Source organism: Moschus berezovskii, chromosome 17 (assembly GCF_049115385.1).
Source record: "Moschus berezovskii isolate FMDL1 chromosome 17, NW_MosBer_1.0, whole genome shotgun sequence".
Taxonomy (NCBI): domain Eukaryota; kingdom Metazoa; phylum Chordata; class Mammalia; order Artiodactyla; family Moschidae; genus Moschus; species Moschus berezovskii.
Window position 1 is genome coordinate 13,676,655 of NC_142476.1, and position 16,838 is coordinate 13,693,492.

The 16,838-nt window shown below is 46.8% G+C and overlaps 1 long non-coding RNA gene across 10 annotated transcripts in view; it reads right to left on the reverse strand.

The window, feature by feature from the left end:
- Positions 1 to 279: 279 nt before the first annotated feature.
- Positions 280 to 16,838, reverse strand: part of LOC148775070 (uncharacterized) — a 113,428-nt gene continuing 96,869 nt past the window's right edge. For 6 of the 10 annotated variants that reach the window (XR_016039542.1, XR_016039549.1, XR_016039551.1 and 3 more), the window contains 4 exons: positions 11,424 to 11,647; positions 11,111 to 11,250; positions 6,914 to 7,217; positions 5,759 to 6,046 (listed from right to left, as the gene is read on the reverse strand). This is a non-coding gene — a long non-coding RNA (uncharacterized LOC148775070). Of the gene's footprint in view, positions 4,505 to 4,887; positions 5,006 to 5,326; positions 5,528 to 5,758; positions 6,047 to 6,913; positions 7,218 to 11,110; positions 11,251 to 11,423; positions 11,648 to 16,838 lie in introns of those variants that run through there. The other 4 variants (XR_016039544.1, XR_016039543.1, XR_016039545.1 and 1 more) reach the window with 4 other exon arrangements.

Genomic DNA, 16,838 nt, shown 5'->3' on the forward strand with positions numbered 1-16,838 from the left:
CATAGCAACCAAACGTTCCTTCTCTAAATCTGTGTGTTTCTTTCTCTTTTGTAAATAAGTTCATTTGTACATACAAGGGGGTGTCATATGCTATTTCTCCTTCTCTGACTTACTTCACTCATGACAATCTCTAGGTCTATCCATGTTTGAGTGTATCTGCTTTTAACATCATTTTAAGAGAAAGGTTTATTTCTAGAAAATAATTATTTACAAAGTTAGAAGACATGAATCAAACTTGATGAGAATTTTTTTATTTAGAACTCAACCAGACAGTATATAAAGTTCATGTAGCAAGGTTGTGACACCTTTGTACACCAGTGAATAACAGGCCTTTCACTGCTTTTACTGTCAGTTGTCTTCTAAAGAAAACCACCTTTAACTAGGTTCTTTCAAAATTTCAGTAACTAAACCATTGTTTCATCTGTCATACAATAAATTCTGCTCTTTATAGAGATATTAATACACTTTTTATCACTCAGAGATCTAGGTTTGTAAAGAGATTTAAGCAGCACACAGACCAGGTACTTGTAACAGGAGAATTTAAAAATGATCAGCAAACATTGTCAACTCCTGTTATCCAGACAACCTTGTGAAGGAGCCTAAGTGTGGAGTCGGGTACCGTGTGAACCTCACCTTGGTTGGTTACAGTTGAGGTAACAAAGTCAGTCACATAGCCTCTCCAGGCCTCAGTTTCTTGTCTATAAAATGAAGATAATAATGCTTTGCAGGGTTGTTACCAAGATGATCACTAATGAAGGTAATGCAGTTGGCACGTAAGAGGTGCTCAGTAACAGAAGCCGCTGCTGTTACGTACTCGTGGTCCAGGTGCAGGCCACAGGCTCTGTGACCTGGAGCCAGGCACCCCCTGCGCTCTTCCCATTCATTTCCCAATCTGCTCAAGGGTGTAAATTACATTTTAATTCCAGTGTAAGCACAGCTGTGATGTTCACACAGTCCAGTGGGTCCTAGAAACGTGTCCGCATTACTTTCAGACAAGCCAAAAGTCAACCCCTCATTTGATTGGGAATTTTCTTGAATCACTGTGTGAGGAAAACCTTGAAGTACAATGTCTGTTGTGTTTTTACTTCCTGCAACCTCATGGAAGACTTGCCATTTGGGGATTGCCTGCATCAGTGCTTGCTTCCATTAGCAAGGAGAGGTGAAAGTTGACAGTAATTAGCTGTAATTAGCTACTGATCTTTTTGGACAACCAGAAAGTCTTGTTTCTCCTCCAGACATGAAAGGGGTGCTCAGGGAGGAGAGGACCTCTGCAGTGGGTAATTCTGAAGCAGAGGATACTGGACCTTTCAAAAGCAGCACTATGTACCATTGTTGGTTCTGTGTCTATTTTCAGGGTATTTATTAAGACGTGTCATAGTCAAATGGGGGAAAAAAAAAGAATCAAACACGAAATAATTTTCCAAGTGGATGCAGGGCGCCATATGTAAGACACTTAGGCTGATTGAACTGAATGGCTCTGAGCCCCCGGAAGTCACAAAGTGACAAGCTTTGCTTGACAGCCAGTGAGCGATTTTTTTCCCATCCCGCTGATTAATTTGGTCAATTAATGGCGAGTAGGAATGTCACAAGTGGGAAGGGTAATGAGAGTCACTGTCAGTGTAGAAGAAAAGTCGAGAACAACCTTGACACAAAAGGGATCTGCACTGGCTGGCTCAGGCGCTGATGGGGCTCCTTCCCAGGAGACTGACTGTTACTCCAACTAGAGCTTCAAGAAAATCAAATCGACTCACAGCAGCATTGTCTTCTGATGTACGTGGAGAAAACTTTTTCAGAAGTGTTGTTTGAAAAGTTTGCCTGTTCTTTTAACCTTTCAATCGTGTCCTCACATTAAAATCCGTAGTTGCAGTTTAGGTTAAGTCAGGTAGAACCGAGTCTGAACAATACTGAGCAGAACTGTGGCTTCTCAGTTGGGGAGCGCCAACAGAACAAGCCCACTGTGTTCATCTTCTGTGGATACTGTTTAAAAAAAAAGTGCTGTAAAGGGGGTGACTTAACAGAAACGTGTTTTTCCTCAGTTCTGGGGGAGAAGCCCAAAGTCAAGGTGTCTGCAGGGGTGGTCCCTTGCCGGGGCTCCGAGGAAGGGTGTGTTCCCTGGCTGCCTCTCAGCTTCCGTGCCTTTGCGGAGCTCGGTGTTCCCAGGCTTGCAGACGGGGCTTTCCATCTCTGCGTCCATCTTCGCGGGGTCTCCCTGTGTCTCCTTTGCTTCTCTTCCACAGTCAGCTGTCTGTGGAAAGAGTGCCCACCTTAATCCAGGGTGAGCCTATCCTGAGGTCCTTCATTCCATCTGCAGAGACCCTTTCTCCAAGTAAGGCCCACATGTAAAGGGTGCAGGGAGACATATCTTTGAGGGACCACCCTTCACCCTGCCACATGCATGCCTATAGTGACCGCCTTCCAGTCTGATCATGCCCAGGAGTGAAAGAGAAAGGCTTGGAAGCAGGCAGATGCTGTGTGTGTGAAGGCAGGAATTGATGGTCTTCACGCTGTGACTTCAGCTGCTTGTGGCTCTGGGGCCGCCCGTGCCATCCAGACCCAGGACATCAGCTCTGCTTCCCTCGGCTGCTCCTTCCTTTCCCGCTCTGACCCACTAGCCTGATCGTCATCAACCGCCTCTGGTCTCGGGGTACATGTCTGATGTTTCTCCTCCTCCTCCTTTGTTGTCTGAGGTCTGCTCTGATCTTGCCGTGACCCCAGGAGGCCACTTCCTTGAGTCCAGCCTCAGGCAGCCCTCAGCGTGAGAGCCGTGCTGTGCACCCGTCCCCAGATTGGTCACTGAGCATTTGGAAACGGGGCGTGTTGTCAGCGGCCCCTCCCGGTTTTCCCGCGTGGCCGTGAGGTGCACAGCGCATCCCAGCTCCACCAGCTCGACACTCACCTAGAATCTCCTCACGTTCCGTTTCTCTAATGAGCCTCTCTTTCCCCCAGTCTGCTCCAGCCAGGTGCTACGCCGTCATAGAGATGTCTTCATTCGGAAGAATGGAGTCACCTTCTTGGGAAAGGAGCTGCTCTCCCGTCTGAGTTCAGCTCTCGTGTTCAGGGCCCTGCGCTGAGTGTGTCTGGCGGGGCAGCTCCTGTGTGCATGCGTCCTGCTATTACCGTGTGATGGTTCCGCTTTGGACTGTCTGCTGCTGCCAGCTGCTTTGCCCCAAACCACAGGGCACACTCGCTTAAACTCTTGAGCTTTCTGGTGGCCCTGTGAGGACCATTTTTCGCGTGGAATAAGGTCTGACTGTGGCTTGGCCCTGGGCTCTCTTTCCTCTGTGGTCGAGCAGAGACAGGGAGGCGCCCCCCGCCCCGGCCCCAGAGCCGCACCCCGCAGGTCCCGCGCCCTTCTCAGGCCGGCGCCGCGTGACGCGTGCTCCCCGCACCTTCTCCCGTGGGCGCCCTCCTGGTCCCTCCGGACCCAGCCGTGGCTCACCCCGCTCCCTCGCGCGGGGCTGGTCTCCTGCCGCAGCTCCGTACCCGTGCCTGTGCTAGAGCAGGCGCGCCGCTGCAGTAGTCAGCTTCGGGTGGGCACTCACCAAAGACACAGCTGAGTGCGTTCCCCGCGGAGAGCGTGCGAGACTTCTGCACCTTCGCACGCCCGTCAGCGGCCCCCTGCGAAGGCGGGCGAAGGCGGCGGCGGCTGAGCCTGGGGTCGCGCAGCGGCTGCGGATTCTGCGCGAGTGAACACCCGCTGAAGAGATGAGGGAGTAAACGCCCGGAGGAGGGGAGAGTGGCCGTCGCTAAAGGCGGTGATGCCGATCGACTCAGACACAGTCTTAAGCAGAGCGTCTCCAGGTCAGCTTTCATATGATCCTTTACGTTCAGCCCTTATCATTTGCTTAATATTATAAAGTAAACTAGGCTGGTATTCCAAGGGAAACTGCCTATTTCAATTGCTTAATATTATAAAGTAAACTAGGCCGGTATTCCAAGGGAAACCACCTATTTCAAGCGTAATCGACTACTTGAGGAAAAAAGGGACCCGTGTCGGCGTTTCTTCAGAAGCGGTATCAGTTCTTCTGCTTCAGAGCACCTGGAGAGCCCTCTCTTGCTGCACACGAACCCCTCTGAAAAGCCGTCTGTAGCGGACGCAGGTCTCCGGGTGCACGTCACACGCGCACCTTCCCGCCGCGCGGGGCCTCGGCTCCGTCCGCTCCGGCCTGGTGCTTCGTCCCGGCGGGGCCGCAGCGGCGCCAGCGACACAGCACCGGCTGCAGAGCTGCGTTAGCATTGGAGCCGGCGAGGGGCGGGGAGGGGAAGCGAGTCACAGCCCGGGCGGGCATCGGGCTTTGCCGGTCTCCTTATACGGCACGGCCGGCGGGCCTCCCTGTAACACTCCTGACTTGGACACCACACCCTGACGGGTGTGTGGGCAGAGCCATCAGCGCGGTGTTCCTCTTCCGTCCGTGTGGCTGGAACAACCAGCAAGTTGTCCGTTTTCGTGTCTCACGCTTTATTAAGTGTCCCTCTGCCGATGTCCGTCTGCAGAGCGAATTAGCTGAAATGAGTAAGAAGAGAATAGGACGTTCCTCATGCAAAGGCATGCAATGCTTGTGCGTTATTCTCGAGTACTCCAGTCACTCTCTGGAGCTAATTGCTGCCTCGACTGTGGTATACGTTCAGGTGGACGGAGTTGGTGCTCACCTAGTGTGCAGTTTAAAAAAAATTTTGTTGAACATTACCTTTAATGAATGGAAACTATTTTATGTGTTGAAAGACAGGCTATAAAAGGAAAGATGATGCATTTGTAAAAATAGTCGGGTTACCGGTTGGCAGATGTTTACACACTAGATTTATGATGCTGGGCAAGTAACTTAACCTCTTTCTGCCAAGTTTCCTCATCTGTAAAATGAAAGGCTTGGATAAAATCAGAATACCCACCCGTATGTAGGCTTTCATCTTTTCCTGGCACTGTGCTGAGTGCTTTTCGTGTAGCTCGTTGGATGCTCGTAGCACTCCTATGGAGTAGGATCTACGATCAATTCTCCTTTTTTTATAGCTGGAGAGAGGGAGAGGGACAAGCGGTTTGTTCAAAGTCACACAGTTCGGAAGGGACACAATTGAAGTTTTCACTGAGGGGTCCTCTTGGGACCCGTGTTCCTAACCCCTATCTTAAGTTCCTTCGAGCACTTTAGTGGCTCCAGCTTTGCTGTTGTGTAGGAAGGGAAAGGGTTATCTGAAAACTAGTTCCTAATTTTGTATAGAATTAACATTCTTGCCCAGGATTAGTAGGAGGTATACATTCATACACCAAGCCAGAATGGAACTGTGGTTAGAAGTCTTTCACAGAGCACTTTCTGGAAACTGTGATGAATCATTGCAACACAGAGATGAAAATAGGACAGTGTGGCTGAACAGCGTCATCTCCAGTGACTCTGGGAAAGAGTTCCCATTTCTTAATGATGTTGGGCTGGTTCGGTCACAGGAGATGAAATACTGTCTGGATGCTGATTGCGAAGACTGAAGGGAAAGCATAGCACGGCCCTGCATTTCTCGCACGCCGGCGTCTCCTGTACAGACTCTGTGGAAGAAATAAAAGCACGTGTCTGGCTATGTTACCAAGAGCTGGACTCAGTCTGGCGTGGAGAGGGTTCCAGCCTTACATACTCATGATGATGGTTGTTGCATAAGAATGTGGCCACCGTGAAAACTTTAAAGTGAGAAAAAAATGTCATTTGCTAGAAAAATTTTTCTGAGCAGGCTGTGTTGCATATAGTAAGAAGTTTGTAACATATGAACTCAAAAGGCCAGATACTTTTAACTATTTATTTGGCTACATCAACTCTTAATTGCAGCAGGCAGGATCTTTCCTTGTGGGGTGCGGCCTTCTCTCTAGCTGGGGTGCTTGGGCTGGAGAGCACACTGTAGTTGCAGCACATGGGTTTAGTTGCCTCATAGAGGTGGGATCTTAGGTTCCCCACAGGGGACTGAACCCATGTCCCCTGCATTGGAAGGCAGATTCTTAACCACTAGACCCCCAGAGATATCCCAGAAGGACATATCTTGAATCCAGGATCCATCATTTCATTGTTTCATGGTCCTAGGAGAAGAAACATTGTATCCCTTAAATTGGTCATCCATAAAAATGTGGTGCGTAATAGCTTCCCTCACAAGTGTTTGTGATCAGCAGGTGCAGTGCTTTGTACACAGTAAGATACTGTTGTGATTGTCAGGTGCCACCTGTGAACGTGAGAGGCCCTCTTCTCTAGTGTTAGACTTTACACTTTTTTCTGCATCTTAAGGCTCGTGTGACATTTTCCAGGTTTTTAATATTCTGATTTTTAGAAACATGGTTTTTACACACAACATATGCCCGAATAGAAGACGGAACAAAATGAAATTAGGAAAAGGCTAATAGAAAAGAAAGAATTCAGAGGAATGAGACAGTGGAGTGATTGTCTTTTGATGTGTTCAGCCCATTTGGTCCCGTGATACTCTGTTGTGTTTAGGTGATAACACTTGGCCTGCATGTGCTTCCTATGTAGCTGTCAACCACAGGTTTTCACCCCCAGGAGGGGTGGCCTTGTGACCCAGACATGGCCATTGTTTTGTCCACTGACCAAATGAATCAGAGTCCCTGGAACACTATTTATTCCTAAAGAAAAAAGCTCTCCACTTTGGGATCAATAGATGGGACAAGATAAACATGGGGCTTTCCGTGGCTCTGTCCCCACTCCAGTCCCTCACCATGCTGCCAAAGAAATTTACCTGCGGTAGGAGGGGATGAGGGGAGACACAACAGACATTGGATGCAGAAAGCCTTCACAGACAGCAGGGTTCTGCTGTGGGACCCCGCTGTCCACCTATGATCTCCCCCTTCATCCCCCAGTTACCGATCGAGTGCTCGTGGGTCAAGTGCCAAGACTGTTCTAGGCTTTTGGGATTCAAAACACTTAAAAGCACTCACCTCATGGGACTGACATTCTAGTAGGGAGAAGCTGTCAATAAACATAATTCGGTAAGTTACTTCGTATGTTCACTTCAGTCGCTCAGTCGTGTCCAACTCTTTGCAACCCCATGAATCACAGCACGCCAGGCCTCCCTGTCCATCACCAACTCCCGAGTTCACTCAAACTCATGTCCATCGAGTCGGTGATGCCATCCAGCCATCTCATCCTCTGTCGTCGCCTTCTCCTCCCGCCCCCAATCCCTCCCAGCATCAGGGTCTTTTCCAGTGAGTCAGCTCTTCGCATGTTAGAGGGCGATGAATCCTGTGGGGTGGGGAGAATAGAGGATGGTAAAGAAGTAAGTAGCGAGGCTGGGAGAGGGAAATTGGGAGCTTTCAGTTTAAACAAGAGTCAAGGTAGGTGTCTGAGCAAATGCTTGAACGAGGGGATGGACTGAGCCACTCAGGCGTCCGGGGAAGGCTGGTCCCGGTCTGAGACAGTGCAGCAGCCTCCAGTGAGTACACCCGGCATGGACCGTGCCCAGGCAGCCAGTGAGGCTGGAGTTGATGAGGGGATGACTTAGAGAGAGGTCAGAGAGGAAAGGGGTCCAGCTGATGTGGGACCAGGTGGCCCTTGGAGAGTTGCTTTTATCTTTGTGAGATTTGAAGCCACTGCGAGGTTTTGAGTGGCAGAGTGTGACCTCATTTGTGAAGCAGAAGCCAAGAGTCTCTTTGAGAACAAGCGAGAGAAGCTAAATAGTTTCCCAGGGTCACAGGGCTGTCAAGACAGCACGGTGTCAATCAGTCGAGTGGCGCTGGATTCAGCGGCGGCTGCTGTGGGCCCCGTGTCTAACCTGACTCGAGCCTGCACAGAGCTTCTGACTCATCCTTACAGTCGTTCGGAGGCTGTCTAACAGGCACCGCCAGGTAAAAAGGCGACGCGAGACGGCATCGGTGAAGGGGAGCTGCGTGGAGCAGTGCCGTGCTGCGGGAGGAGGGTGCCTTTAGGTCAGAGATGCCCAGGGAGGCATCCCCAGAGTGGGGCCTAAGCTGAGGCCGGGCGGGCGGGGCAAAGGTTGGGGGAGAGCATTCGGGGCACGGGACCGAGGCACAGTGCGGGCGTGAGCGGGGAGCGGAGCTCGGCCCGTGATTGAGTGGAGGCCAGACTCCAGGAGGAGCTCCGCACATGCGGAGCGTGGAGCTCAGACGAAGCTGGTCATGCGGCTTCTGATGCGGTGTTTAAATACACGTAGTTCACATGTGAGATAGACAGCCAGCCAGGACCTACTGCAGAGCACAGGGAGCTATACTCGATCGTCTGTAGTAACCTCAAAGGGAAAAGAATCTGAAAAAGTAGCTGTAACAGTCACTTTGCTGGACACTTGCAACTAACACAGCCTTGTCAATCAGCTCTGCTCAAGTCAGTCAGTCAGTGCCAGCAGTTGGTGTCCTGAAGCACGAATCCCGGGTGGGATGAGTGCATGTTTAAAACACCAATGGCAGTGAAAACACACGTCAGCGAAAATGCTTCCACATATGCAAGCTCGTTGAGTTCTCACAGACTAGACGGTTTTTATTGCTTCAAAGGTGACTGTTTCTCATGGCAATAAATATTTTAATTTTTATTTCATTTTTATGATGACAGTTGTCAAGTTTATTTCCTTTTTTTTTTTTAATACAAAGCTAAACCACAAACAGGTACAATCAAGACATTTTAGATCACATTTACACCCTCCCATTGGATTCTCTTCCAATTTGCTCACCAATGACTGGGCAAATCCCCCGCCGCCCGCCAGTTGGAGGGTGGGGAGGCTTCCTTAGGTAGCATTGTCTTGAATGACTGGAGGGCATTGAAATTGAGGACAGGCTCTCATACCTATCTCCACTCACACCTATCTTCCTGTTAACTGCAGGCTGACAGAAAGTGGGAATCATAAAAGGTGTCATTTTAATTTATGTTACAGCTGAGGAAACAATTCACAGGCACTTGCATGCCAGGGTGGCACACCCAGTAAGTGGGAGAGCCCCATCCTGTTTGCAAAACCCCCCTCTGTCCACTAAACCCCGCTTCTCTCCACTAGGGTTTAGGACAGACCTTCTCAAGTGTGCAAAAATGACACATGATTCATGAATCTGATCTTTATAGTGTGACATAGAAAAGTATAATAACATGAAAATTAATGATAAATGGTAAAGGAAAAGACCATCATAGTTTAAAATATTAGACATATACTTTGGGCAATTTTCATGACACATATAATTTTATCCTTTTATACTGTTTCCAAGATGTTTTCAACATATAGGACCATGAAGATCATCATAGTTTGAAATATATGTGTATGTGCTTTTCAAAATCAGCGGAAAGACCTACAGTTTAGAAGATAAAGCTGAGAGATAATTTGTATTAGTTAGTAAATGCCTTACCCCAAATTAAGAACTTCTCTGTCTTATATATATTTTGAAAGATGGAACTGGCTTGCTTTGTGCAGTACATTTTACTTATTCAAGTTTGCTTCTGAGAAAGCATTCTAGACCCGGCTTTATCAATCATTTCCTGAAGTTCCTGGTATGAGACGGGATGCTGTGGGTCACCGTACCTGCACCCTGTGTGTGTGCCTCTTCCTGGGTCTTATATGGCTGCTGATGTGACAGCTTTAAACTGGGAGTATTTTTCAAGTATTCCTTAATTGCCTAGTCTTTATTTTGTGGGTTTAATTGGAGACTTTCTCTTAACCAACTTTTTGCATGGTGCTGTAGGGAATAAGATAATTCCCATCCTCACTGGGATTATCATTGATTAACATAGACATAAAAATCCAATTATAACAATGGGGGGCAGAATATGACAGTGAGGAGGCTATTAATTGAGTAACCATAGTGTTCTATAGATATGTCCAGTTTCCATGTGCTGTCTCTAATCCAGAGCTCTAGGCCTGTAGATGACTAAGCTATGGTTATGTGGCCAAAAAGGCCGAGTCAGGGTTAAACCGCCAGTCTGGGAAGTGGAGATAGATACAGATACAGATATATGTATATATGCACACACAAAGTGTTAATGATTCTTCACTAATGCCCTTGTGTTCCGTGTCTAGCTAGCTAGCTGTTTCCCTGGTTGGAAACAGAGGCACAGATGAGGTCACAGCATACATTATTATTAGTTTGTTTTAGCTCTTCATTGTAGGCTGTTATATTGAATGTTTCCTTTTTTATTTATAAAACTATAGAAAATTAGGAAATATATAAAAATGAAAGAGAAGCAGATGCAAATTATCTGAGAGCTTGTTAGAGATAGTCATCATTCATATTTTAGAATAATTTATTTCTATGCATATGTTTGTATGCATATAATTATGTTTTATATGCATGTAAGTTTTATGGTATAAAATTATGTTCAGGTTATCTATACAACCGGCATTATATATATTAGTATATGTGCACAGACAGACACACACGTGCTTTCACTCAATAGTTTTTCATAAATATTTTTCAGTTATCAAACAAACTTTGAAAACATCATTAAAATTTTGACAGTATCCCACATCAAGGGCATGTGTGCTACATCACTTCAGTCGTGTCTGACTCTTTGCATCCTCATGGACTGCAGCCTGCTCGGCTCCTCTGTCCATGGGATGTTCCAGGCAAGAATACTGGAGTGGGTTCCCATGCCCTCTTCCAGGGGGTCCCCACCCAGGGATCGAAGCCTCGTCTCTTATGCCTCCTGAGTCGGCAGGCGGGTTCTTTACCACTAGTGCCACCTGGGAAGCCCCTACATTAAGGTTTCCCACAATTTAGGTAGCTTTTTTCCTTTTGTTGGATTTCACGTTTTCAGTTTTATACTGTTTTCAGTAATTCTGCATGAAACAGAAATCTGTACAAATTTGGTTCACAACTGCTTCTCTCTCTTTTGAGTGTGTCCTGGGCAGAGACATCATTCTGTTAAATAATAATATGTAATAGAAGACTAGAATTTCACTGCAGACCACCGCACTGTGCTGTGTGTAGGTGTATTTCGCTCCATCTGGGCGGTGCAGGGATGTGCTCCTTCTGGGAGTGTGAACAGGACACGAGTTTCTGTTACCATAGCCCATAGTAGGTTCCAAGGGCTCTCTTTGGCTCTGGGGAGTTTTGTTCCAATCACGTGTGCTCAGGAGAGGTGCTGATTCTGCTCACTGCAAGATGACCACTCAATGCTCAGGGTCCCTCAGCTCCCAAGCTTACCCTCAGTACATCATCTCTTTCCCGAGGAGATATTGCTCCATTTTGGTTATTCCTTCTGCTTCCTGAGTCACCAGACATGGGTTGGATCTTAACTCTTTCCTGCGTATTCGTGAATAGGCTCGCATTTAAAGCTTTTGCATCTGTAACACAAGGATGATAGTATCACTGACATCGCATGGGTTTTGTTAGGATTAAGCGCCATAGCGCATGTAAAGCAGTACCGTGTCTTACGCATAACAGGCTTGCAATAAATGTCGACTGTCATTACCCTGATTCTGGGTGATGCGGATTGAAGTGTCAGCTCAATACTTACTCAGGCCTGGAGCAGCTCTGGACCTTAATCCTACATGACGGCTGAAGATCCAGAGCAACAGCGGTGAGCAACGTGGCATCCGGCTGGCTGTGTCACGGCTGGGCGGGATGGAGAGAAACAGTGCTCCTGTAGTGCCTCCTGTTTAGTTCTTTGGGGACTAGCCGTTGTTTCAGCTGCTTTGCATAGATCAGTTTCACTTTGCAAGCCACGTGCTGATATTGTTCCTATTTTGCAGACGAGAAAATCAGACAAAGATAAAGTAATCTGGTTAATAATTGTCCAAGAGGAGTTGAATCATGGCAATTCTCAGCTTAACAGTTACCAACAAGATCTTTCTCAATTCCGTGAACACTTCAGAGAAGTTTCTGAAGTGAATATTATCATCCTCACTCCACAAATGAGGAAAGTGGGACTCAGAGTATCAGGACACTGTCCCTGGTTCCACAGCTAGAAGGGCAGCTGCCACTGAGCCTGTGTGTATCGTACTTCCAGCAGGAAGCGCTGAATCGTCTCAAGATGTACTTGTGTGTCGATTTATAGCAGAGCTGTCATGAGTGTCTGTCTGTCCACTGGAGTGCGGTTGGTTTACACAGTGGTGTTAGTTGCGGGCGTGCAGCAGAGGGGTTCAGATTTCTAGAGGTAGTGTTAGACGCTCGGTGTGCCCCACTCGCTGCAACCCCATGGACTGTAGCCAGCCAGGCTCCTCTGCCCGTGAGATTTCCCAAGCAAGAACGCTGCAGTGGGTAGCCGTTCCTTTCCGTATTCACGTGTTCCCAGGTGGTGCTAGTGGTAAAGAGTCTGCCTGCCAGTGCCAGAGATATAGAGATGTGGGTTCGAGCCTTAGGGAGGGGAGATCCCCTGGGGTGGAAAATGGCAACCGGCTCCAGCTTTCTTGCCCGGAAAACTGCGTGGGCAGTCCACGGGGCTGCCGAAAGTCAGACAGGACTGAGCACACACACACGTCTGTTCTTTGAAGGTCCCTTCCCACACACGCTACTGCAGAGTGCTGAGTAGAGTTCCCTGTGCTGTGCAGCAGGTCCTCGCTGCTTGTCTGTTTTATATCAAGAGTGAGTATCTGCCATTCCCACCCTAACTTATCCCTCCCCCTCCCTTTTGTGGCTTTTGTTTGTTTTCTACCATTCACCCAGTGGATTGCAGTCTAAAGAAGGACAAGAATTTCATAAAGTAAACAAGGCGTTTTTTTCTCAATGACCTTTAAGGAACACATCACACAATTTGAAGATTTAATATTATTCCAACTTTGCATTTTCTTTAGACTAGAAGCATGCAGAGATACAAGCATTTTGATTTTGACAGTTGTGAGAGATGCTCTTCCCTTTCCCCTCTCCTCAAAGCCAGCATTGAAGAGAAGGCAGCAAAGGTCTGGTTTAGAAGTCTTCTCTAGGTCCTTCCCCAGAGAATCCTGATTGCAGCCGCCCTCCCTGCCAACTAGAGGAGCTTTCCCACTGGCGCCGTGTGTTTCTTCTGCAGTATGGAGCCTGACCCAGAAAGCACAGTCAAGGCCGAGCATCGCTGTGTGACTGGCATGTAGAAGCCCCATGGGCCACAGGAGAAGGGACAGTGGGCGCCCCCACCTGTGGACCCCTCAGTAATGAGCATGAACAAGTCAAGGTCACTGCTGGTTCACTCTCCCCAGCAGTGGGAAAGCTGACCACCTGTGGTCTGGAGCGCAGGAGAGGTGGCGGCTGGAATGGGCCTTTTCTTGCAGGCGTCAGTGTTCAGTGTGGGGTTTGCTGGACTCAGGTGTACTTTGAGGCTCTAAGCGCTAAACCACCTTCTCTGTCTCTGAAGTTCACCCAAGCAGATTACCAAACCCCACCATGTAAGGTCTGTCTGTGAGAACACTGTCACTAAGTCTAGAAACCCCAGGCCACTTCTTTGAAACCCCAGTTCTTAGCAGCTGAATTCCTCTGTGCTGCAGAGTATACTTAACTTCTTCCATCAGAGACAAGGATTGTCAGGAAAATAAGTATTTAATACAGATCCAGAGTCTTTTGCCTGCAGTTTCAAACCCTGAAAGCAGAGTTTAAAAAACTTATAGGGTCAGTGGTCAGTTAGGATACACCCTGTGTAACGTCTCATGCTTCCAAAACAAGATATAAACCATCGCCCATAAAGTTTCCTCATCTGAAAGCTGTTCCCTCTCCCTCACAATCCTCCCAGCAACCATCTTCTGGTTTCTGTCAGCACAGGTTAGTTCTGCCTGTTCTCAGACTTAGAGCATGTTCTCTTCTGTGTGTGAATGCTGTCACCCTAAGTTTTGAGATCCATCCTTATTGTATCACGAATACGTTCCTTTATTCCTAAGCTGTGTACCATTCTGTCCATACAGCAGACTTTGAAGAGCCTTGTTGGTGGGCATCTGCATTGTTTCCACTTGTTCAGTTCAGACTCTCTGCGACCCCATGAACCGCAGCATGCCAGGCCTCCCTGTCCATCACCAACTCCCGGAGCCCACGCAAACTCACGTCCATTGAGTCGGTGATGCCATCCAGCCATCTCATCCTCTGTCGTCCCCTTCTCCTCCTGTCTCAATTTTTCCCAGCAGCAGGGTCTTTTCCAATGAGTCAGCTCTTTGCATCAGGTGGCCAAAGTATTGGAGTTTCAGCTTCAACATCAGTCCTTCCAGTGAACACCCAGGACTGATCTCCTTTAGGATGGAGTGGTTGGATCTCCTTGCAGTCCAAGAGACTCTCAAGAGTCTTCTCCAGCACCACAGTTCAAAAGCATCAATTCTTCGGGGCTCAGGTTTCTTTATAGTCCAGCTCTCACATCCACACATGACTCCTGGAAAAACCATAGCCTTGACTAGACAGACCTTTGTTGGCAAAGTAATGTCTCTGCTTTTTAATACGCTGTCTAGGTTGGTCATAACTTTCCTTCCAAGGAGTAAGCATCTTTTAATTTCATGGCTGCAATCAGCATCTGCAATGATTTTGGAGCCCCCCAAAATAAAGTCAGCCACCGTTTCCACTGTTTCCCATCTATTTGTCATGAAGTGATGGGACCGGATGTCATGATCTTCGTTTTCTGAATGTTGAGTTTTAAGCCAACTTTTTCACTCTCCTCTTTCACTTTCGTCAAGAGGCTCTTTAGTTCTTCTTCACTTTCTGCCATAAGGGTGGTGTCATCTGCATATCTAAGGTTATTGATATTTCTCCCTGAAATCTTGATTCCAACTTGTGCTTCATCCAGCCCAGCGTTTCTCATGATGTACTCTGCATATAAGTTAAACAAGCAGGGTGACAATATATAGCCTTGACCTATTCCTTTTCCTATTTGGAACCAATCTGTTGTTCCATGTCCAGTTCTAACTATTGCTTCCTGACCAGCATACAGATTTCTCAGGATGCAGGTCAGGTGGTTTGGTATTCCCATCTCTTTCAGAATTTTCCACAGTTTATTGTAATCCACACAGTCAAAGGCTTTGGCATAGTCAATAAAGCAGAAATAGGTGTTTTCAGGAACTCTTGCTTTTTTGATGATCCAACAGATGTTAGCAATTTGATCTCTGGTTCCTCTTCCTTTTCTAAATCCAGCTTGAATATCTGGAAGTTCATGGTTTACGTATTGCTGAAGCCTGGCTTGGAGAATTTTGAGCATTTCTTTGCTAGTGTGTGAGATGAGTTCAATTGTGCAGTAGTTTGAGCATTCTTTGACTTTACCTTTCTTTGGGATTGGAATGAAAACTGACCTTTTCCAGTCCTGTGGCCACTGCTGAGTTTTCCAAATTTGCTGGCATATTGAGTGCAGCACTTTCACAGCATCATCTTTTAGGGTTTGAAATAGCTCAACTGGAATTCCATCACCTCCACTAGCTTTGTCCATAGTGATGCTTCCTAAGGCCCACTTGACTGTAACAATTTCCAGTTGTTGGCTGTTGTGAATAATGTTGATATGATCATCTTCGTACAAGTCTTTTTTTGGGACATCTATTTTTATTTTTCTTGGATCAATGGGTAGTGATGGAATTGTTGGGTCGTAAGGTAGTTTTTTGACTTAATAAGAAAGTGCAGAATCTTTCTCTAAAGTAGTTTACCTGCTCTGTCCTCCCACCAGCAAAGTGGGAGGATCCTGGCTGCTCCTCGTCTCTGATCCTTGCCTTGCCTGGTCTTGTTCTTCTGGCCTTTGGGGAGCCTAGCGGATGTGGAATGGTGTCACACTGTATTTTGCCTTAGAAGTCTATTCCTCAAAAGAACAGTGTAAAGCAAATTTCAACTGTAATAACTGCAAGAATATAACTGACTTGCAGGTTGAGATGATTAGTGTTTGAGAGCTGATGAGATGGAGAGCTATGTAAAACCAAGAGCACCAGTTAGCAAAGGGCGTCCCTGTCTTAACTGGAGGAGCGCTTAGGGCATGGGATTGGGCCGCGTTGAGAGCTGCCAGCTCTGCTGTGCTGACGTATGCAAATACTGCTGGTTAAGTTGATTATCAAAAGTGGTTTCAGAAGAAAAGTTATGAACGTAATTTAACCTGAAATTGTAAAAGAAAAAATACAGAAACTGCTCAGTCAAAAAGACCTCTATTGTGACAGCAGTTTCTTGTGGGTCATCTGTTTTAAATATAGCAATGTGCACATGTGAATCTTGAATTCTCAATCTGTCCTGCCCTCTGGGAACCATAAGTTCATATTCTACGTGAGTCTGTTTCTGTTTTGCAAGTAAGTTCATTTGTATCTGTTTATATATATATATATTCTGCATATAAGCAATAGCATATGCTATTTGTCTGACTTAATTCACGTAGTAAGATCATCTCTGGGTTTATCCAAATTACCACAAATGGCATTATTTAATTCTTTTATAGCTGAGTAATAATGCATTGTGTATATATATATGTATATATCCCATATAGAATATTCTAATATATACCCTACATCATTTTCAATGTTTAATATGGTTAAAAGTCACCTAATATAAAGCATACTATTTTAACCATATTTAGCTGCACAGTTCAGTGGCACCAAGTACATTTGTGTTGTCGTGTACTCACGACCACCGTCCAGCTCTAGAATCGGTCACCTTCTTAAACTGAAACTGTCCCCGGCAAGCACTGACACCCCATTCCCCACCCCCGGCCTCTTCCAGTGACTGTGATTTTGACTATTCTGGGAACTTCATATAAGTGGAATCAAACAGTATTTGTCTGCACCTACTCTACACTGGAATACGTTTTTAAGGTTAATATATGTTCTACGAAAGGTGAACCTTTCTCTTCCCCTGTGCTATATAGCGGGTTCCTGCGTCCACCCTCGTCTTCCAGCTTATCCCCCTCCCCGTCCATACATCTGTTCTCTGCCTCTGTCTCTCTGTCTGCTTTGCAACTTTGCAGGTAGGATCATCTGTACTATTTTTATATATATTTATTTTTTACATTGTGTGACTTTTACCA